At 39.2% G+C, this 23,126-nt stretch overlaps 1 protein-coding gene and 1 pseudogene across 1 annotated transcript in view; both read left to right on the top strand.

Moving 5' to 3' along the window:
• LOC110314941 (zinc finger protein 665-like) overlaps positions 1 to 23,126 on the top strand; it is a 57,171-nt gene that overhangs the window by 7,330 nt on the left and 26,715 nt on the right. The gene's annotated exons all lie outside the window — the stretch shown is intronic.
• LOC110314943 lies at positions 4,928 to 5,511 on the top strand (annotated as a pseudogene).

Below are 23,126 nucleotides of genomic sequence, written 5' to 3'. Positions count from 1 at the left end.
TCTTGTAAACTTTATATGACCTAGCACAGGGGAAGGCCAGGGCCAAGTAGTGTGAGTGGGTGGGTAGGGGCTCAGGGTTGGGGGTTATAGGAAACTTTTGGGATAGCATTTGAAATGTAAATAAAGAAAATAATAATAAATAAATTTTTAAAAAGACAAAAAAAAATACCAGCTCTCTACCAGAAATGCAGGACACTTATAGAAGATATGAGTCCATGGTAATTCTACTGTTCTTAGAAACTGACATTTTGTGATCATATATCTTATCACAATCTTTATACTTATGAAACAGTTTCTGTACAGAAGTTTCATTAAGTCCATTTTGTCTGCCAAAAAAAGACCTCACATTATGAAAAATAAATAAAAATAAATAAAAAAAGAGAAAAGAAAAACTTATAAGAGTGCTTTAAGGAGGATTAGCTGATCCCAAAGACTCCACAAAAATGCAGTGAAGCTGGTTTAGAGTCTCTGCTCTGAACTATGACACAGAGAGAAAACAAGGACCAAAGCACAAAGGTTTTACAGATTGTTGCCTAACTGAATTCTCCAAGAGTGAATTGTATCCCTAGGTATTGAAGAGCCCAGATATCCACAGGAAACCGTATATGATCATCATTTTTTTCATTCTTCCTACATTCCTGAGTCACCTTTCTCCTTTTCTTGCTCTCAGTGCTTGATTCTATCAAGGACTATGTGTGTAGGCAGATCAGGCAGAGTGTTAAATTAGCTGTGGGTACAAGTGCCCAGGGTGGATACAAACGGGGGAAATCTCAAAATAGAACTGTTTGGTACGTTCTTAAGACCCGTGAATTTACGATATTTTATGGTGGTAAAAGTTCTACCATAAGAGACAACACCAAGAGGTGAGATACTGGCCAGGTTAAACCAGTCCTCCCAGTGAAGCAAGATATCAGCCCATCCTTTCCTGTGGGCTGGTTACTACTCCAGGTGTCCCTCACCTCAGCCTGGGACAGGAAGAGCAGTTTGCAGCTAGCTATGCAATGATAGCACTGAGGTCTGAGGGTCTGATTGGAAGGTTTGAATGTGGAATTCGCATTGTGTCTATCTTAACATATAGGAATGTACAGTTGAGGCTTCACAAATAAAGGCTTTTACAGCAAAGCAGCCAGGAACTCTTTCTTTATTGTTTCTACTTCCATTTTTAGATCCTGGATTGTTTCGTTCTGTTCTTTCACTTGTTTGCTAGTGTTTTCCTGTAACTGTTTAAGTTAATTTTGTGTTTTTTCTTTAAGTGTCTCTAGCTCTTCACCTGTGTTTTCCTGTATTTCTTTAAGGGAGTTATTTATTTCCTTCTTAAAATCCTTTATCATCATCATGAGAAGTGACTTTAGATCCATATCTTTCTTTTCTGGTGTGATGGTGTATCTAGGTCTTACTATGGTGGGTGAGTTTGGTTCTGATGGTGCCAAGTAACCTTGGTTTCTGTTTATTCTGTTCTTATGCTTGCCTCCTGACATCTGCTTATCTCAAGTGCTTGCTGCCCTCAATATATCTGATTGGAGCCTGTTCTTCCTATAATCCTTGTTGTTTCAAGACTTCACTGAGTCCAGCTTTCTCTGTGATCCTGTGATTCCAGCATCCTGTGAACCTGAGATTCTGGGTGTGTCAGAGTTCTTGGCAGCCAAGATTCCTATGAGACCTTGAGATCCTGGTGTGAACAAGTTCCTGGTATCCTGGTATCCTGAAATCCAAAGATTCTGGGCATGTTATAGTGCCTGAAAGTGGTGTCTCCTCTGGGGACCATAGGGGTGTCGGGTGTCTTCAAAACTATGGTATACCAGCACTGATAGGAAGGAACCCAAGCAGCTGGTCAAGCAGGACTCCTGTGTCCTTGCTTCTGCTCTCACAGACCCATCAGGATTCGTTTGGAACAGATGTTGTCTTCCACTCATCAGTCACCCTAAGATCCTGGGCATGCTAGGGGCCCTGTAGCATGGAGAGTCATCTGGGAATCATGGGACCATCTGCCGAGTTTGTGCCTAAGGTGGCCCCCGAGCTCGTGCAGACTAGAAGGCTTACCCAAATATTTTATCCACAGGAATTACTCCACCATGCATATAGGGAGATGAGTTAGAAAGGGAAGAATGTTTGTTTGTTTGTTTGTTTGTTTGTTTTGAAATCTGTCTTAACATGGCAAAAGTCATCTTTCTTCCTGGTACATAGAGCAGTCTTGTCTGGAGAATGGATGCCTTTGCTCCCAGCCTTGAGGAAACAGATTCTATTTCCCAAATGACAGAGAAGCAAATACATAATTCTGATAAACAGTACACACGTTGTCATCACTAGGACAAACCTTTTCACTATCTCATGGCTCTGACAGCACAATTAAGAACAAGGATGTAGTTGTGAGTTTCTATTTGTTACTTTTTGAAACTCAAGAAGAAGGAAGACCAAAGTGTGAATACTTTAATCCTTCTTAGAAGGGGGAACAAAATACCCATGGAAGGAGTTACAGAGACAAAGTTTAGAGCTGAGACTGAAGGAAGGACCATCCAGAGATTGCCCCACCTGTGGAACCATCCCATAAACAACCACCAAACCCAGCCACTATTGCAGATGCCAAAAAATTTTGCTGACAGGACCCTGATATAGCTGCCTCTATGAGGCTATGCCAGTGCCTGGCAAGTACAGAAGTAGATGCTCAGAGTCATCTATTGGAGAGAGCGCAGGGTTCTCAATGAAGGAGCTAGAGAAGGTACCCAAGGAGCTGAAGTTGTCTGCTGCCCTATAGGATTAACAACAATATGAACTAACCAGTACCCCTAGAGTTCCCTGGGAATAAACCACAAATCAAGGAAAACACACGGTAGGACTCATGATTCTAGATGCATATGTAACAGAGGATGTCCTATGTGGCCGTCAATGGGAGGAGAGGCCCTTGGTCTTGTGAAGATTCTGTGCCCCAGTATAGGGCAATGCCAGGGCCAGGAAATGTGAATGGGTGGGTTGGCGATCAGGGGGAGGGGGTAGAGGATAGGGATTTTCAGAGAGGAAACTAGGAAAGGGAATAGCATTTGAAATGTAAATGAAGAAAATATCTATCTATATGTTTGTATATATCTGTATGTATATATCTGTACACACACACACACATATATATATATATATATATATATATATATATATATATATATGTCTTAACATGGCAAAAGTCATTTTTCTTCCTGGTACATTGAGCAGCTTTCTTTGTAGAATGGATACATTTGCTCCCAGCCTTAAAGAATCACTCTCTATTTCCCAAATGACATAAAAGTAAATACAGAATCCTGATAAACAGTACACAATTTGTCTTCACTACAGAAAACCTTTTCACTATCCCATGGCTCTGACAGCAAAGTAAGAACAAGGATGTAGTTGTGGGTTTCTATTTGTTAGTTGGTTGGTTAGTGTTTGTTACTTTTTGTACATAGGAGAATTTATACTTTTGGAATGCATTTATTTGCTGTAATAATGTATGTTTAGAATTGATAAATAGTTGCCTGACTAGTTCAAGAAACTCATATATATTTCTATAATCTAGATATGCAAATTCACTCATTCACTGTCTATATTTCTTGGATCCATTTGATGAAAGTTGAAATCTCATAGATATAGTAATATTCAATGCAGCCAGCTGCATGTGTTAGGTCAGGGTTTAAAATTGTATAGGTGCATGAATTTGGGGGCAGCGTAGGCTTTACAGTATGTTTGATGTCACTGTGCGCTATAGAGTGAGACTTTGTCTTATGAAGTTTACTACTACTACTAATGATAATGATAATAATACTAAGCAGTGTAGAAATACTTTTTAGGGTGAAATAATTTCTTTTATAGCACCATACTAAGCCTCAAAAAATTCAGTGTGGATCTAGTAATGTTTTAATCATAAACATTTTATTATAATTGTCAAATATATTCATAATTGTTAAATTTTTTGGATCATGTCACTGTTGCTATTTCTTCCTATTCAGGATCATTCAGTGAATTCACTTGTAATGACCTTTAGTTCTCAAACAGGGTGGGTCATTGTTTGTTTGTTTGCCAAATATAAAAATTCAAGTCTTGAACTTGGAGTCTGCCTGTAAATGTACCCACTAGAAGTCATGAAAAATGTGAGATTTAACAAATTTGTGCATCTTTTCCAGCACCATTCTCAAAACCGGTTTTATATCAACTTGATAGAAGTCACCTGAGAGAAAGGAATCCCAATTGAAAAAGTGTCTCAATAAGATATTGCTGTAAGCAAGCCTGTAGGGAATTTTCTTATTCAGTGACTAACAAAGGAAGAAGGTCTGGCTTATTGTGGGTATCACCGCTGGGATGGTGATGTTAGGTATGACAAGAAAGTAGGCTGAGAAAATTTTGGGGAGCAAGGCAATAAGATGCATTCTATATCAGACATGCCTTCAAGCTCGTGCCCTATGTGATTCTTGTCCTGAAATTTTCAATGATGTACAATGATGGAGGAAGTTCAAGCAAAATAAATCTGTTCCTGCTTCAAGTTCCTTTGCTCATGGTGTTTCATCACAGCAATAGAAACCATCACACTAAAACATAGCAACTTAGTTACCTTCCAAAGTTCTTTTCTGAACCTTGCACCTGGCCCCCAGCAAGCAGATATTTGCTGTCATATACTATAAATGAGGATAGCCTAGTGCAGAGTGTCATATACTATGCAGAGATTTGTAATTGCCTCCATATATCTTTGTATCTGTCACTGTTATTGTTGTCACTATGATGTTTTAGTTAGCTCAAGTTCCTCCTCCTGCATAATAATCAAAACAGAAAATATACAGAGCAAAGAAAGAATATTAAAAGAAGCAAGGGGGCTTTTCCGCCCGCTCCCCCCTCCCCCCGCGCGCCGCTCCGGCTGCACCACGCTCGCTTCCACGCTGTCAGGCTAGCTCCGCAGTCACCAGCCATCACCATGATCATCTACCGGGACCTCATCAGCCATGACGAGCTGTTCTCCGACATCTACAAGATCCAGGAGATCGCGAACGGGCTGTGCCTGGAGGTGGAGGGCAAGATGGTCAGTAGAACAGAGGGTGTCATCGATGACTCGCTCATCGGTGGAAATGCTTCGGCTGAAGGTCCGGAGGGCGAAGGTACCAAAAGCACAGTAGTCACCGGTGTTGACATTGTCATGAACCACCACTTACAAGAAACCAGCTTCACAAAAGAGGCCTACAAAAAGTACATCAAAGACTACATGAAATCACTCAAAGGCAAACTTGAAGAGCAGAAACCAGAAAGAGTAAAGCCTTTTATGACTGGAGCTGCGGAGCAAATTAAGCACATCCTTGCTAATTTCAATAACTACCAGTTTTTTATTGGTGAAAACATGAATCCAGATGGTATGGTTGCTCTCCTGGACTACCGTGAAGATGGTGTGACTCCATTCATGATTTTCTTTAAGGATGGCTTAGAGATGGAAAAATGTTAACAAATTGGATCTATCACCTGTCACCATAATTGGCTGCTGCTTACCATCCATACAACACCAGGACTTAGGACTTAGCTGTAGTAGCAATTTTTTTTTAAAGGAAAAAAAAAAACATGTCATGTGGGTTGTCTAAAAATAAAGTGCATTTAAATTCAAAAAAAAAAAAAAAAGAAGCAAGGGGAAAAGGGCAGATAACATACAAAATCAGACCTACCAGAATTACAACTTATTTCTGAACAAATACTCTTAAAGATAGAAGGACCTGGACAGATCTTATGCAATGTCTAAAAATCCAGAGCCCAATATAGACTATAATACCCATCAAAACTCTCAGTCACCATAGATGGAGAAAACAACATATTTCAAGAGAAATCCAAACCCAAAGAGTATCTATCCACAAATTCAGCCCTACAGAAATTACTAGAAGGAAAACAACCCGATGAGGATAATTACATCCAAGAAAAGATAGGAAATGAGTAACTCTATACCTGCCAAAGCAAGGGAAGGACACACACCACCACCACCACCACCACCACCACCACCATCAAAAGAAGAAATAATCATCACTAGTCATTAATATCTCTCAATATCAATGGACTCAATTCCACAATAAAAACACAGGCTAACAGAAAGGATGCAAATACATGATACATTATTGTGATTCATACAAACAACACACCTCCAAAATAAAAATAGTCATTACCTCAGTGTAAACAGCTGGAAAAAGTATTCTAAGCAAATGGACCCAAGAATAAAGCTGTAGTAGCAATTCTAATACGTAATAAAGTAAACTTTCAGCCAAGATTAATAAAAATATACATGGAACCACACTTCATACTATTCAAAGGAAAATTCTAAAAACGTGATATCTCAGTTCTGAATAACTATACCCAAACGCAAGGGCACCAACATTTGAAAAACAAACATTGCTAAAGTTTAAATCCCAATCAAACTGCAAATATTAATATTAGGGGACTTCAACACTGGAGTCTGACTAAATGATAGGTCATCCAGGCAAAAGCTAAACAGAGAAATAATGAAATTATCAAACATTATTAATGAAACGGTCCTAACCTACAACTATAGAATATTACACCTAAACACAAAACAAAATGCATTCTCAGCACCTCATAGATCCTTCTCCAAAACTGACCATACAGTCAGTCACAAAGCAAGCCTCACCAGATACAAGAAAATTGAAATAGTGTTTTGTGTCTCATCTGACCACCATGAACTAAAGCTGAACTTCTACAAGAGAAACACCAGAAAGCCTTCACACTGATGGTAATTGAACAACTTTCTTCTCAATGATCTCTGGGTTAGAAAAGAAGCAAGACATTACAGACTTCCTAAAATTCAATGAACGTGAACATACCTGAATTTATGGGACACAATGAAAGCTGTGTTAGAGGACAGTTCATAGCACAAGTGCCTCCATAAAGAAAATAGGAAGTTCTCTTACTAGCAAGTCAAAAGTACATGTGAAAGTTCTAGAAAAAAAGAAGTAAGCAGACCAAAGAGGAGTACAAGACAAGAAATTATAAAAATCAGATCTCAAATCAATCAGTTACACATAAAGAACATAATACAAAGAGTCATCAAACCCAAAGTTGGTTCTTTGAGAAAATCAAGATAGACAGACCCTTAGCCAACTTAACGAAAAGACACAGAGAAAGAATCTAAATAAGCAAAATCAGATCTGAAAAGAGAGACATAATAAAAGATATTGAAGAAATTCAATGAATCTTTAGGTTTTACTTAAAAAACACGTACTATACAAAATTGGAAAATTTTAAGAAAATGGACAATTTTCTAGACAGATACCACTTATCAGAGTTAAATGAAGATCAGGTAAACTATTTAAACATCACTATAACCCCTAAAAATAATAAAATCAGACATTCAAATCTCCCAATTAATAAAGCCCAAGGCCAGATGGTTTTAGTTCTTCATGGTAATGAGACATAGATATAACCCCCTATTTTTTAGCCTGTGAGCAGCTCTTCCTGGGCATTCCCCCAAACACACAAAAGCTATTTAATTTCTGGTTCACCACAAATAAAGTATATGCATTTTCATCCACCATTAGAAAATCAGTATGAATAAGCAAGGATCATCTCTTCATTAAGGATATCCTCAGGGAAGGTTTTCATCTTACTGAACAGTTTCCCGTCCCGCGGGACACGTTATTCCATGGTCCTTGAGGGGGATCACAAACCTAGAGAGAAATGGGAATAAAGAAAGAGACGGTGACCATGCATGTTTGTCATGGTCTCCTTTACTAAGGGGAAATGCCCAGTTTATATACAATACAGTGAAGGAGTGATCAAAAAGGAAGCTTAGTGGGGAGGCTAATTGGGAGTGTGAGACTTTTGTGATTTATCTCAGTTCCTTGATGTCACTGCCCCGGAATATTGGGCAGCTAGTTTCAAAGTCTGGTTTCTGATAACAGCCCAAGGTGATAGCTCCAGGCAGCTCCAGAATGTAGGAAGTCTTCCTCAGTCTTTGATGTTTGCTTAGGGCTGGAATCTTGCTGGATGGCCTTGCAGAGAGAGAAGAGGCAACTGGCTTCAAACAAAGAACTATATGGATTTTAGCTGCATGCTGTACAATGCCTGGGCTGTGAGATGCTTGGATTTTCTCAATCTGGTCTCCAACAGAACAGAGCCTAAATCTCTGAAGAAGATGGTCTTCTCCAGCCGCTCTCTACTTTGGTGCTCACTCAGAATCAGACTAGTTCTGCCTTCCCAGACATTTCCTTCTCTTACCTGCCTGGAATGCGGATGCCCTGAAGGTAAGTTGGGACCAGAAACCACATTTGTCCCAGACCCCTATCTCTACTTTGTATCCATTCTTTAATTTTGCTTCTTTTTCTCTCAAGACTACTACTTCTGCTCTTGCTTTCTTTTCTCCTTCTGAAATCTTTAAACCCACACTCCAATCACATGATGTAGAGCTTTCAAAAGAATCAGAAAGTTTGTTTTTTGCTACATTCTTCATGACTGTCAGCACTGTTCAACTTGTTCTCAACATTCTTGTAAGGGGACTCAAGCATTGCTTCCATATCAATTCATCTGCCATTTTCTCTACTTGTCTGTGAGGGATTTTGCTTGCCTGTCCTTGACTGGGGAAGTAGGCTACCACCATCTCTGCTGCTGCTGCTGCTGCTGCTGCTGCTGCTGCTGCTGCTGCTGCTGCTGCTGTTGCCACTGTTAAGCCATTAGGCCCAGGGCAAGGTTCTACCCAACCTGAATATCAAAATATCAGGGCCCAAGGGTGTCTAGAACCAAAGGAATCTAAAAGAAACAATGGGATTAAAGGAGCCCAGGACAGGGAGTAGGGCAGCGGCTCCAGCAGCTCAGAATCTACCTGTGTGACAGCCTCTACTAGCTCCCTGAAATGGCTGTGGCTGCTCCTCCCTACTCAAGCCATGTTTCCTTAATTAGTTATGTTTTATGGTTGTAGGGCACCTACTGTAGCAAGGAAAACTATCAGTGACCACACCCTCAAAATGAATGAGTCTATTTTTTGTAGTACCTATCACCTAACTATAGTGATTCATTAAAGGCAGAGGGACTTCCCCATCCATGTAGTAATTTTGCTGTCTTGATCCTGTGCAGTTGCACATATGTAACCACAGCTGCTGTGAGTTCGTGAGTGGGAGAGCTTTGTCAATTCCACATATCAGCATTTCACAGAGCTTTTCTGCCACAGCTGGTTCTTACACTCTTCTGTGCTATTCTCTTAATCTTGGTGTTTGTGGTTGGGAGTTTTATGAGCACATATTCTGTTTCCACTGGAACTATGGCCTATCCTGATGCTCAGTTCTGACTACTACACACTATAAGACCAAGACTGAGTGTATCCCAATATGGTAGTTTGAATACGCTTGGCCTAGGGGGTGGATTATTGGAGGTGTAGTCTTGTTGGAGAAAGTGTGCCATGGTTGGAACAAGTGTGTCACTGTGGGAGTGAACTTTGATACCATTCTTCTAGCCATGTGGATGGCAATCTTCTATCTTCCTTTGGATCAACATGTAGAACTTTAAGCTCCTCCTCCAGCTCCACAACTTTCTGGATGCTGCCATGCTTCTGTGTTAGTAATGGAATGAACCTCTGAACCTATAAACCATTCCCCATTAAATGTCCCTTAGAAGAGTTGGATTGGTCATGGTGTTTCTTTCTAGCAATAAAACACTAAGACAGAAGTTGGTATCAGGAGTAGGGTATTCTTGTAAAAGGCCTAAATATGCATTTGTTTGGAAGAATGAGGATTTGGAGGCTGTGAATTTGGGAAGCAGTGGAAAGTTTTAAGAGGGACTTAATAGGCTATCCTACTATGAATGTAAAGGATTTTAATGCTGAGTATGTTTTCAACTGTGAAGACTTTGCCTATGAGGTTTCAGTGAAGAAGAATTTTAGTATGTATCCTAGAGACTGTTTTGTGGTATTTTGGTAACAAATGAGACTGCTTTTTGCACTTGTTTATAGAGTATACCTGAGGCTAATTTAAAGAGATTTATGTTAGTTGCTTTGATGAAGCAAGTCTTCAAAAGTCCAGCAGAGACTTTGAACCAAAATGTATGGTTCAAGCAATAACAAAGGGATAGCAAAAAGTGAAATGGAGCTGAATCCTGGTTCAAGGAAGTAAAGAGATTAAGGTAGTGGTGATCTCATGGACAGATCCCATATAGCTAAGTTTATTGTTGTGTTAGTGATTGAACAAAATATATTTGCACTTTTAATCTGGAATGAATATTTAATCCAGAATTGGAGGGCACACTTGTGATCTAGAGCTTAAGGCTGGAAAATGCACACTTTTGATCCAGATCTTGAGGAACAGTGGCTATGAAAAGCTTAGGCCCATACATGTTGGTACATAACACCTTTGATCCCAGTGAACAAGGGCAAGTAGATATTGCAGTTCGAGGCCTGTCAAGGACAGAGCAAGTTCTAGGTGAACAAAACCTTAAATTCAGGCATTGTGCTACATTCCTTTAATCTCAGCATTCAGGGGGCAGAGCAATGCAGATCTCTGAGTTCAACATCAACCTACAAAGGAAGTTTCAGGACAGCCAAGCTTAGGCAGTGAGGAAGTTGGGAAACAGAGAGCTGGTAAAAGAATAAGGCAGTAGGGCATGTTCCAGCCCCAGCAAGTAGACGTTTTGGCCATAGGAACCTGTCTTTAGAGTAAAGAATAATAGGATTTACAGAGAAAATTGATGGAGGTTAGCTGGACCTAAAAAATTAGCAGTGATCAAGAAGAGACCAGCATGTCTGAGGTGAATTCTGTGAATTATTTTCTGTGAGGACAAAGAAGTTGTGTTTGAAAGAGCCAAAGTTATACATTTTGCTCTAGCTGGATTTGGTAATGTGTATGAATCATGCAGTGGGTACTGGTTTTGAAAGTATAAAGGGGTCATGGAGGTCAGCTGAATCTTGGCACTATGAGAGGCCAGGGAAGACCATTGCCAAAGGTTTAGTCTCAGTTGCAGTTGATGGCCCAGGACTGTGGGGGTCATACAAAGAAATAGAAGTTTGGTTCCATAACGAGAGCCTCAAAAAGGCTATTGTTGAAACCTAATTTCAGCAGAAAACCCCAAGCATACTGGAGATTCCTGTATCATGGGATAGTCACCAAGAACAGCATGAGTGGTGGAGTGGAGTTAACCGCAACCTAGAATGCTACAAAGAGCAGAGCTGGAGAAGTGATGCAAGCCATTTGTGGAAACAGAAGATCATGAGTGGATCCCATATATTGGAAGCTGTGAACGGACAAAATCTGCTAACAGGGAGTGGAAAGAGCCCAGGCTAAAGAAGTTGTTGCAGTCCACAATACAAAAAAGGAGTTGGAGATCTGAATACTGCTTTTATATCAGACATAGAGATGCAGAGTTTGGAGTTGCCTAGTTGGTTTCCTGTCTTTATTTTGTCTAGTATTTCCTCAATATGGAATTTAGGAATATTTTTAAATGTTCTGTGATGTTGAACGTATGTGATCTGCTGTTTGATTTTTTTCCCCTAGGGGATTACACTTAAGTGACTGAATCTCAGAAAAGTCTTTGAACTTTGGACTTTTAACATTGTTGAGAATGCTATAGACTATAGGGACTTTTGAAGTTGGAACAAATGCATTTTGTATGTTGCCATGCTTATGCATGACACCCATAGACTCATGTGTTTGAACAAGTCTATGGAGGCTAGGGAGTGGTGTACAGTGATTTGAATATCCTTGGACTATGGAGTGCCACTATTAGGAAGTGTGGCCTTGATGTGAAATGGTGTGTCCATGAAGGGGTGAACATTGAGACCCTTATCCTAGCCAAATGGAAGCCAATCTTCTCCTGTCTGCCTAAGTATCAAGATGTACAACTTTTAGCTTCTCTTTTAGTCCCCATCTGCCTGGATGTTGCCATGCTCCCACGAAGATGAGGGACTGAACCTCTGAACCTGTAAGCCAATCCCAATTAAATGTTGCCCCTTATAAGATGTGCTTGATCATGGTGTCTTCACAGCACTGAAATCCTAACTAGGTCTAGGTAATAAATGTAAATAATTAATAATGCAAATTTCCCACATGAGCATATAACAGAAGAGTATAGAAGATTCCTCGCTAGGGTCCATGGTCTCTCCAGTCATAGACTTTTTACTTAAATAGAATTTAAAACATGATATCCCTCATGTGGTTAGTGCTTCAAATCCAGTAAAAAAACAATTAGTTTCCCCTAACAATGGTACTACTTGGCATATCTTTCTTAGCATGTATATAGCTAGGTATGATAGGAGTAAAGCCCTTGATATATTTTCTCCTCCCAGAAGAATGTAATATACTTTCTGACCTTTGGATAGGTAGTCAAAGGACAAATGTTTCCTGATTGATTTGAGATTAAATGTCTATGTTCTGGTGTCACAGTGTCTTGTGTCTTCAACAATAGGGTGTTACCATGTAGTTACAGTGGGTAAGCAAGTATAGAGGCAATAGATTGTTCTGTGTTGGAGACCTCTGTGGGCCCTGCCTTTCCCTTGATTTTCATGTAATAACTCATGTTTTGGTGGTTTAATTCTTAACACACACACACACACACACACACATATGCTGTTACTGGAATTTAGTCTGTAGGCCAGGTTGATCTAAGTCTCAGAAATCTGCCTACCTCTAACCCTGAGTGCTAGGATAAAAGGTGTGCACCACCCCACACCCAATTCCATTTTTATCTTCTAGTTACATTTTTTTTTCATAGAATATATTGTGATCAGGTTTTCCAAACTCATATCCTTCCAGGTTCTCCCCAGCTTTCCTATCCACCAAGTTTCATATGCTTTTTCTCTCTTAATGAACAAAAATAAAACAAAATGTGAAAATCAAACAACTAAACAAAAAACAAACCCAGAAAACAAAAAGTAGTGAAAAACATACAGCATATAAACAAATAAAAAACCATCTACCCAAGAAACATTGTGTCTGTTTTGTGATGACTATAATCAACTAACTATAACCTTACTAATTAGTACATTTCCATAAAGCCTTTTTGTATATCTTTTGTTTTGGTTAATTGGTTTTTCATTCTCTCCTGTCTCTTATCATTCATTTCTGGTCTCCATTTGATCCTTCCATCTTCAGACTCAACCCCTCAGCTTTCCTATAACACACTTATCATTCTCAGGTATATTGATGATTTTAGAAACACTAAATACTGATTTCCCCCAAATAATTATGTGTTCGTCTTAAAATAGTGTTTATAGTTAGTTATATGTTGATATGTCCTTTATATCTTTAAAAATATTTCCAACTTTTATTTTATTTTATTTTTTTGAGATAGGTATTTATCTCATCCAGGCTACCCTTGAACTCTTGATTCACAGAAATTGTGGATCATTTACACAATGTTATACTACTCAGCTATTAACAACGAGGACATCCTGAGTTTTGCAGGCAAATGAATGGAACTAAATAATAACATCCTGTGTGATGTAACTCAGACTCAAAAGGACATGTAAGGTATTTACTCACTAATAAGTGGATAGTACCTCCCTCGCCAAAAGAAAAGAAAAGAAAAAAGAAAAAAGTAAAAGAAAATTAACCCAAGATACAGTCTACAGATCTCAAAAAGCTCAACAAGTTGAAGTTCCCAAGTGAGGATGCCTCAGTCCCACTTGGGAGAGAGAAGAAATAAATCACAAATGGGGAGGTAGGGAGGAACCTGGGAGGAAAAGTGGACAGGAAGGGGGACAGTTGAGGGGGAGAGGTGAACCTTATCTGGTATTGAGTGATGGAAAAGGATTGAAGCCCTGAGGACCAGCAGAAAGAATGTAAACAGACAACCTCAGGAAATAGGAGGTTGGGGAAACCCTCTAGAATGCAGAAGAGACCTGGGAGGTGAGAGACTACCAGGACTCAAAGGGAGGGACCTTAGATGAAATGCCAGACAGTAGGGAGAGGGAATTTATTGAGCCCACTACCAGCAGGAAAACAGGACATCATGTGAGGGCTGAGGTTGCCACACCACAGTCACATTTCTGACCCAAAGTTGTTCCTGTCTGAAAAATTACAGGGCTGGAAATGTAGAGAAATCTGAAGAAAAGAATGTCCAGCAACAGGCCCAAAGTTGGGTCCAGCTCAAGTGGAGGTCCCAAGGTCTGACACTATTACTTAGGCTATAGAGGGCTCACAAAAAGTGACCTATCATGACTTCCCTCTAGAAGAACCAACAAGCAGCTGAAATAGTCAGGTGTAGATATTTGCACCCAACCAATGGACAGAAGCAGCTGACCCCAGTTGTTGAATTAGGGAAGGCTAAAAGAAGCTGAGAAGGGTGATCCTGTAGGAGGACCAGCAGTCTCAACTAATCTGGATCCTGGAGATCTCTCAAATACTGGATCACCAAACAGACAGCATACAACACCTGATAAGAGACTCCCAGTACACATACAGTAGAGGACTTCCAGGTATGTGTTCATTTAGAGATGATGCACCTAACCCCGAAGAGACTGGAGGCCTCTGGGAGTTTAGAGGTGGGCTTGGGTGTGGGTGGGGTCATCCTCCTAGAGATGGGGTTGGGTTGGGAGTAGGTGTGTGATGTGGAGCAGTTGGAAAATGGATGAGAAGGGTAGGTAATGGAATATGGAATGTAAAAAATAAATTAAAAAATAAAAAATTAAACTAAAAAGAAATAAATTTAACAGCAAACACTAAAATGAATATTCAACCCCAGTACTGTAGAACAGATATCACAGTGAGAAAAGTGCTTGGCTGTTGAGCTTGAAGAATTGGATTTAGTTAGTATCCTGGAACCCAGGTAAAAACTCTGGACATGGTCGTACATTCATATACTCCTAGTAATCAGAAGACAAAACATGTATGGTCCTTACCAATGGTGATCAGCCAGTTTACTCTACTTGGACCTTTGTTACACAAAAAATTTGTCCTGAACATGCATGACTGAATTTGTCCTCTGATCTTAAACCCATGAATTTATATCCCTATATGTAAATGCACCTAAACAACCACACATATACAGCCCCACATACAACACACCTATTATCCTTTTGATAATCACTAGAATTCATGAATATTTTTCAGAATTCATTCATTCTTGCTCCCCTGGGATTACTCTTTGTGGCTAGATTAAAAATTGACAGGAATAGAGATACAAACCTGTTAATTTATGTCAATATACCTTATCAACCATGACTGAGTTTGTTTTTACAGTCTTCTGGAACTTACCTCATTGACATCTCCAGAAAGTATGACTGGGGAACAATGCTCATTTAATTAGTTCAACTTCAATTGGATAATTGACAGACTCAGCAATTCTCCCTGTTTTCCCCTTCTCTGGCAAGGCATGAAACAACAAACTGCCCACTCTTGTTCATGAGCCCTCAAGGAACAAAAATATTATGATTGAAGTTCCTGTTTTAGCCTGACATGATATTATTACCAGCATGCCAGCACTGGAGAGGCTGATATAGGAGGACTGTCAATTTGATCTCAGTCAGAATAACAAAGTACAATAGATTGGATGATTGTCTTCCTCACTCAAGAGGAACTGCTTAGCAGGATGTCTAGAAGAGCTGGCTGGGCCAAGCACACAACTGAACTGTGGTTATAATGATGCCCCATATCAGGTCCTATCCATCCACATCTTGTATCTTTTTCTTTGGTCATATTAAGTTTGTTTCAGCCTTTTGAAAGTTTTATATCACAAAGTCATGTTCTCTTTTTAGAGAATGTCTTTACATCTGTATTGGCACAATTAACCATTCATAGAGCACTGACATTGGCCCCCTAAGATTTCTCTGTGAAATGTTGAGAAGTGGTGTGAGTCATATTGGCAAGTTGTGAGTTCTGTATCATTGTACCTTCACCATTGCAGTGGGTATTGCAAGGGCCTTACCCAATCTGATATTTGGGCACTTTGTGTACCAAGGTTATCATTTGGTAATGCAGAATGTTCAGCAGTGTTAGTAAACATGAAGCTTAGTTTTAAGAGCAGAGTAATATTCCTTTGTGGAAATATACCACATTATCTGTTTCCATTCTTCCATTGATGGATATCTGAGTTGTTTCTAGCTTCTGACCTTTTAAAATAATGGTGCTATGAATATAGTGCAGCATGTATCCTCATTCTATGTTGGAGCATCTTTTGTAGTATATGCGCAGGAGTCGTATATCTGGGTCTTCAGGCAGAATTATTTCAAATTATGTGAGGAAACACCAGATTGTTTTCCATAGTGGTTTTACAAGTTTGAAATCCTACCAGCAATGGGTGCAAAAATACTGAACAAAATTTTCCCAAAGTGAATCCAAGAACAGACCATCATTCTCCTCTATTGCTGCGAACAGCAGTCTCTGGCCAGCAGAGGTGGGGAAAAGACAACATGCATGCCAAGGCAGGGTTGAAGCAGCTTCTTCCTCAGCTTCTTCGTTTTCAGAGTTCCCTGTGTGGGCCACCAGATGCCATGAACCCCAGCCTCCAGCCAGCAGAAGTGGGGAAAAGACAACACGTAAAGGCAGGTTCAAGCAGCTTCCTCAGCTTCTGCAGTTCTTCCTTTATTCTGTGGGGATTGCCGATTTATCCACCTCCACCCTCTACACTAGTCTCTCATCACTCTTCATCATCCAATCAGCATTCAGCATGTTCTGTACATGAGCTATGCATGCAGACAAGGTGCACATTGATAGGCCAATGAGACAATATCATGCTGTATGATGCTATGCATCAGGTGGACAGCGCATGATCATTCAGGTGTGCATGATCATTCAGGTGCGCATGATCAGGTTCTTGGCAAACAAGCAGGGATCACGGGGCTTGGCAATGAGCCAGGGTGCCATCTTGGGAAGCTACACCTGCTTCCCACACTCTAATCAGATTTCACATTTAAATGCATTTATTACTTAGGCAGTATGCAATGGCCTCAATATTTGTTTATAACACTGGACTATGCTGACCTGTTCTTTTGTCTGGTCTAGTGACAGTGTAATCTGTCACATTCCATTTCTAGTATAGTGACAGTGTAATCTGTCACATTCCATTTCTAGTCATTATTATTGAACATACTGTAGTCTGCAAACACTTCTGCAGATGCACAATATTATCAATATGCTTGTAAGTCAGTCAGGCAAAGCTCTATTTAATGCAAATTTTCAACTTAAGAAATTGAGTCTGTGGTATAAATGTCCTTCTATTGTTATGTCAATACACCATGACCAGTGTGCCTTAAACAGGAAGATAGTTCATGTGGGACTTCTGGTTTCACAGGTTTATAATCTATATTCTTAAGTGGAAATCATGGCAGTAGTCATGAAGGAATGGCAGTTGCAGAAAGTTTACATCTTGAGGTACAAACACAAAGCAGAGAGAACTAACTGCCATTGGCATAGTCTTTTGAAGTCTTAAGGTCTGTCTCCAATCACAGGAACATCCTACTTCTTTCCATACAATTTTATAGACTGGCGATAAATTATTGAGATATATAAGCTTATAAGGGCTTTTCTCTTTAAAAAGCACTGTAGGCATACTAGGTTGTGACAGAATGTTTAGGATGGCAATGTTCTGCTGACTGGATCATGATATAGCTGTCTCCTGAGAGGCTCTGCTAGAGGCTGACAAATACAGAGGCAGATGCTCACAACCAACCATTGGACTGAGCACAGGGTCCCCATTGGAGGAGTTAAACAGTGGCCTGAAGAAGGTAAAGAGTTTTGCAACCACATAGGAAGAACAGTATCAACCAACCAGACCCCATAGATCTCCCAGGGACTATACCACCAACCAAAGAGTATACATGTAGGGACTCATGGCTACAGCCACATATGTAGCAGAGGATGTCTTTTTGTGCATCAATGGGAGGAGAGGCTATTGGTCTTGTGAAGTCTCAATCTTCCACTTCAGGGGAATGCCAAGTCAGGGAGGCAGGAGAGAATGGGTAGGTGGGGCTACACCCTCATAGAAGCAGGGGGAGGGAGATGGGATAGGAGGGTTCTGGGGGCAAACCTGGAAAGGGGATGACATTAGAAATGTAAATAAAGAAATTATCTAATAGATAACAACAACAGCAAACTTATGGCAATGCACATGTCACAATTATGGCAATAGTCAAAGCTCAAACTCCCAACCTATATTTCCATTTAACATGCTTCTGTCTTGTACTGATTTTCTGAGATGATATTTTCCCAGCCTGCTCCGAAGTTCTTTCAAATGCACAGTATTCTAAAGTGAGGCTTCCTAAAATCTCAAGAAGTAAACATCACACTCCTGAAGTTCTTGAAACTGATCAGATGTACTAGGCTCCTCCTTCCCCAAGTTCATATAATTAGAAAGTCCTGCTGAGACATTCAAGCATACTGAACTGTCTATAAGATTCTCAGACCAAAATATCTGGTTAGAATAGGCTCAGACTCCCTAATACGCCCAGAAGAGGCATTATCCAACCTGCTGGGCTGTTTCCCATACTGGAGTGTGTTTCAGTGATGTAGCTCTCTTTGAGTCATTATTCTTCTTGTGCTTAGCTCAAATGAAACATGCAAAAGTTGTTAATGCCTTTGCATTTCTCACTCAAATAGTCTGAGAACTAGCTTAGATCAGATTGTCCTCTCGCAAATATTGATACTTAACTATTTTCTCCAAAACTGTATATAATACAGGTAAGAATATAATATGCCAGATTTGGGGAGGTAGGTCTTGACCACTCCCTTCTTGGGTGACATACAAATCTCTATGTTGCTGAAGAAGTCTTCACTGCTGGCTCCTAGATGACTGGCCCAGGTAGCATGTGTTTCCTTTGCCAGGCAGTAGCAACTAGTCTGTAACATGCTTAGGGCACAACAGAGAACAGGATTGCTCTGTCTTGGTACACATGCAGCATGTGTCATTAGTACTAGATTGGTCTGTTTTCAACACATATTCCCTTCTTCATTGGCTGAGTGTCCCAGGGGAAGTCATTTCAAATTAGTGCACCTTCACATCGACCTTGTTTCTCAGATGTTGCCTTTTCCTGTTCAACCTTGTTGCTTCCCATTCCCACGAATCTACCCATGCTTTATTCCTTTCTTTTCTATTTGTATTCCATATTATAGCTTACATGACATTATTCTTCTAATTTCACATTTCTGTGTCAGATTAATCCCAACAAATGTAATTGTATTTTTTTTTTTAACAAACATTACAACCTTGTTAAATCAGCAAGTGATTTTCTTTTCAGACTGAGTCTAAGGCAGAATGAGCTTGTCTTGAATGTACCTAAGGGAGTCATGGTTGTCATTTATCCTCTGATTGATGTGTATACAAACTCCTGAGTGTTAACATAGTGGCATATGAAACTTCCTTTTGTTTTTAAGGTGCTGGAACCAAAATAGGATTTTGCACACAATAGTCAAGCATCCTGCTATCTGAACTTCTATTTTTGATCCTTGAAGAATTCATTGTCATCTTCCTGCTCCCCCTATTCCTGTGTATGTGGTGTGTATATGTGTGTGTGTGTGTGTTCTTGTGTGGTCTTGGTCTGTGTTTAGGTACACTCAGCTGCGAAAGTGTTTCAAAAGGCCTGAAGTTAATGTTGGAATGTCATTCTCAACCATTTTCTACTTTATTTTTTTTAACCTCATTTATCTATTAGTGTTTGTGTGGGGACATGCCTGTGACATATTGTTAAAAGAGAGAGAAAAATTAATGAAGTTGGCTCTCATCTTCTGACATGTACATTCCAGGGATAAACTTATTCTAGCAAGCTTGAGTGCACAGTCATCTCACTGCACACTGCCTACTATTTCTTGGACAAAGTTTCTAATGGTACCTGAATCTCATGATTTTTGTGAGATTAGTGGGCCATGGAGTTTCAGGTAACACTCTATCTACTACTTCCTATACCAAGGGCTGTGATTACAGAAATACACCTGCCATTCCTGCATTTTATGGGGTGCTGAAAATATGAGCTCAGGCCTTCTTACTTGGGCTCAAAGCACTTGATATACTGAGTCATCTGACCAGCCCGTTTTGAATTTTAATTCTCCATTTTTTTCTACTTATTAAAATCAAACCTCTCTACTTCCTTTTAAACTGAGAACCTCTACAATATTAATTTTCACAATTTAATCCTGCTAGAACCATACGGTTCCCCCTTCTGTTTCCCAGAAATGCCTATAATCCTGTACCAACTTTTCTTTGTACTAGAAAATCCACCTTCCATCTACCTCCAGTTTTAACTGCAATGTTGTAAATTCAATGAGGCATTCATTTTTAAGGTTTTGTTAGCACTTATTATTAATAAAGATAAAGGGACTCAGATACCACAGTCAGGCTACATCTTTAGAGAGAGCCTTTCCCAAATTTTAGGGGAACCACATGGAGACTGAGTTGCATGTTTGCTACATAGGTAGTCTGGGTCTCATTTCTACCCTTGTATGTGCCTTGGTTGCTGGCTTAGTCTCTGAGAGTTCTCAGGAGTTCAGGTTAGTTGACTCTCTTGGTCTTTTGGTGGTATTCATATTCCCTTCAGGGCCTTTAATCCTTTTCCTAACTCCACCATTAGAGTCACCAAACACAACTCAAGGTTTGGCTGTATATATTTGCATATATTTTAGTCAGGTATTGGCTAGAGCCTCTCAGAGGACAGTTATACTTGGCTATTGTCTGCAAGATTAACAGATTATCATTAGTAATGTCAGGGATTGTTTGCTTTCCCATTGAATGGGTTTCTAGTTGGTCAATACAAGTAAGGTAATAATAGTAATGATAATAATCTCTGTGAAAATAATGACATTATAAGTCCTTGAAAATGGATGTGGTTTAGAAACATAAAGAAGAGAAAAAGCAGAAACAGAAGATGCTCAGACAAAATTAGTATGCATCAAATATAAAATACTTTTGACCTAATAAAAAAGAAAGATGAATAGCATCAGGAGGCTGAGAATAAAAAGTGATGTGGGTATAAACATTCCAAAATGCATGAAAAGGTTTCAAGTTCCTTTGTAGTTAGAGTAATATGAATATTCAGGAGCACATCTATATACAAGTGGGAGATTTGTCCAGTCAAATAAGAGCTATCTCCTTGTGTCTGACTCATGAGTCAAAGTTAACGGAATGTTTCAACACACACAGATCCAGTGGTGATTATTTAATGGAGGCAGTTGCATACACAAAGAGTGAGTGTTTCTATCTACCTTAGAATGTCTCTATAATAAACCCATACATTTTAAGAAATAGTACTGTTGTATCTTCCTTGTGTTGCAATCACATTATACAGAATATGTCCATCTGTCTTTAATGTGCCATAAGTCTTAATAATGGTATGTACAATATATTTTTAGTATGAGAAGGCTAATTGCAATATACATTTTAGTAATTAAATGTACAGCATAAAATTTGAAAATTTCTTTGTAGACTAATCCTACAGCTTGTGTTTGTGAAACTACTCCCATTCAGGTTACATAGCCATAAAATGGGGAAAATCATACCATGTAAAGAAAAAATATAGGAAAAGAGAAATGAATGAAAAATTCCAATGAAATTTTGAAGCGCAATTTGAATTCATGGTACTATTCTTGTAGAGACTGGGTGAGTTTTGGAGCAGAGTACAACTTTTCTCCTGTTTTCCAGTATATTCTCTGTAGAAATTAAATGACATTGGTTGGCAAAGATGCCTTTAATATAACTCTGTCTTCAGCCTCTTATCAACCAAAAGTGCCAAGATGGAAGACTTTGTAGGAGAATGAAGTTAAGCTGCTTTCAGTGACAGGTGAAAGTACTTAACATGATGCAGAGGTGTCATATATAGGTATGAATAAATAGATCATGAATCTAAAAGAAGCAATGTCACTGCTAAAAGAACCTGTTTAGATAATACAATCCTGGGTCTTCCTTAAAAACCATGAAATTGTGGGAGAAAGAAGATAGAAGAAATATCTCTGTGGAGACTGTGGTGAAGCAGGCGTTTATTGCCTTGATTTTCTTGATTCCAGGAAAGTCTCTTGCTTACCAATATGAGAAATCACTTCAGCTGGTGATACTTCAAAGATTCTGGCCATTATCGAAAAAAGATGTGTCAATTCTGTTTTGATAAGTCCTCTCAGGCAAATATATGGGAATTCTTATGAAAATCTTGTTTTTTTCTGCTTGTAGAAGCTCATCTTTCCTTCTTATCTCCTCTGGCACAAGGAATGGGGTGTGGCCAGTACTGATTCCTGCTTTCTACTCTTCAATATTTCTAGAAATAGAGAGATTCACTCCCTCTACAAGCAGATGGTTTCTGGAAGGTGAAATTTTAACGTAAACCTTTGTGAGACTTTCCCTTCTGAATGAGAAAGGAAAGGATGTCTTCTTCTAAGGTAAATGTATGCATGGGTTTTGGAAAATTGACTGTTCTTATAGAAATGTTTCATTTTCAGAACTTTCAACCCTTCCATATTCTGGCTGAAATTTACAGACCTAGTTTTTTCATATGATTTTCAGTATTACTTCTTTAAAAGTTATGTCACTGCTGAGCTAAAAATAGATTTTCCCTTTTACCAGTCTCCTTCATTTTTCATTATGACTTGCATAAATGAAAGCATAATGTGAAAATACTTAAAAATTTCTAATCACAAAACTGAGTGTACATGAGACTAAAGATGAATGTATATACTTGATTTCTACTGTGAGTCACTTGAGTCATTATTTGTCTGTGAAAATATTTGCATGTTTCCTGAATCTTTCATCTGAGGGCCTTTTGCAATAGTTCTCAGCCTTTCTTTTGCTGCAACAATTTAATAGATTTCTTCATGTTATGCTGATCCAAATATGATTTTATTATTTTTATTTTTTAATTATTTTATTATTTTTTCATTTACATTTTAAATGCTATCCCGAATGTCCCCTATACCCTGCCCCAGCCCTGCTCCCCTATCCACTCAATCCCACTTCTTGGCTATTGGAACTGTTCAGAGAAGTGACAACTTTCTTTTTTTTTTTTTTTTTTTTTTGAGCAAGCTAATTTATTTTCTTTACAGGGTTCTTGAAATATAGTGAAATGTAACTCTTCACAGACTGAGAGGAAACCTAAAACATTGGAAGCCTGTAAGAGAAAGAAGAATGAGGAGTATTGGTTTCATCTGTAAATCTAGATGCCAGGGAACCTGGAGAAAGGCCAGGATGCCATCGTATACCTACAAAATTATTACTGAGAAACAAAATAAATAAAAATAAAA

This window comes from Mus pahari, unplaced genomic scaffold (genome assembly GCF_900095145.1).
Source record: "Mus pahari unplaced genomic scaffold, PAHARI_EIJ_v1.1 scaffold_6492_1, whole genome shotgun sequence".
Classification (NCBI taxonomy): Eukaryota; Metazoa; Chordata; class Mammalia; order Rodentia; family Muridae; genus Mus; species Mus pahari.
The sequence above is the reverse complement of the archived record's forward strand: the minus strand, read 5'-3'. Positions and strand labels throughout refer to the sequence as shown.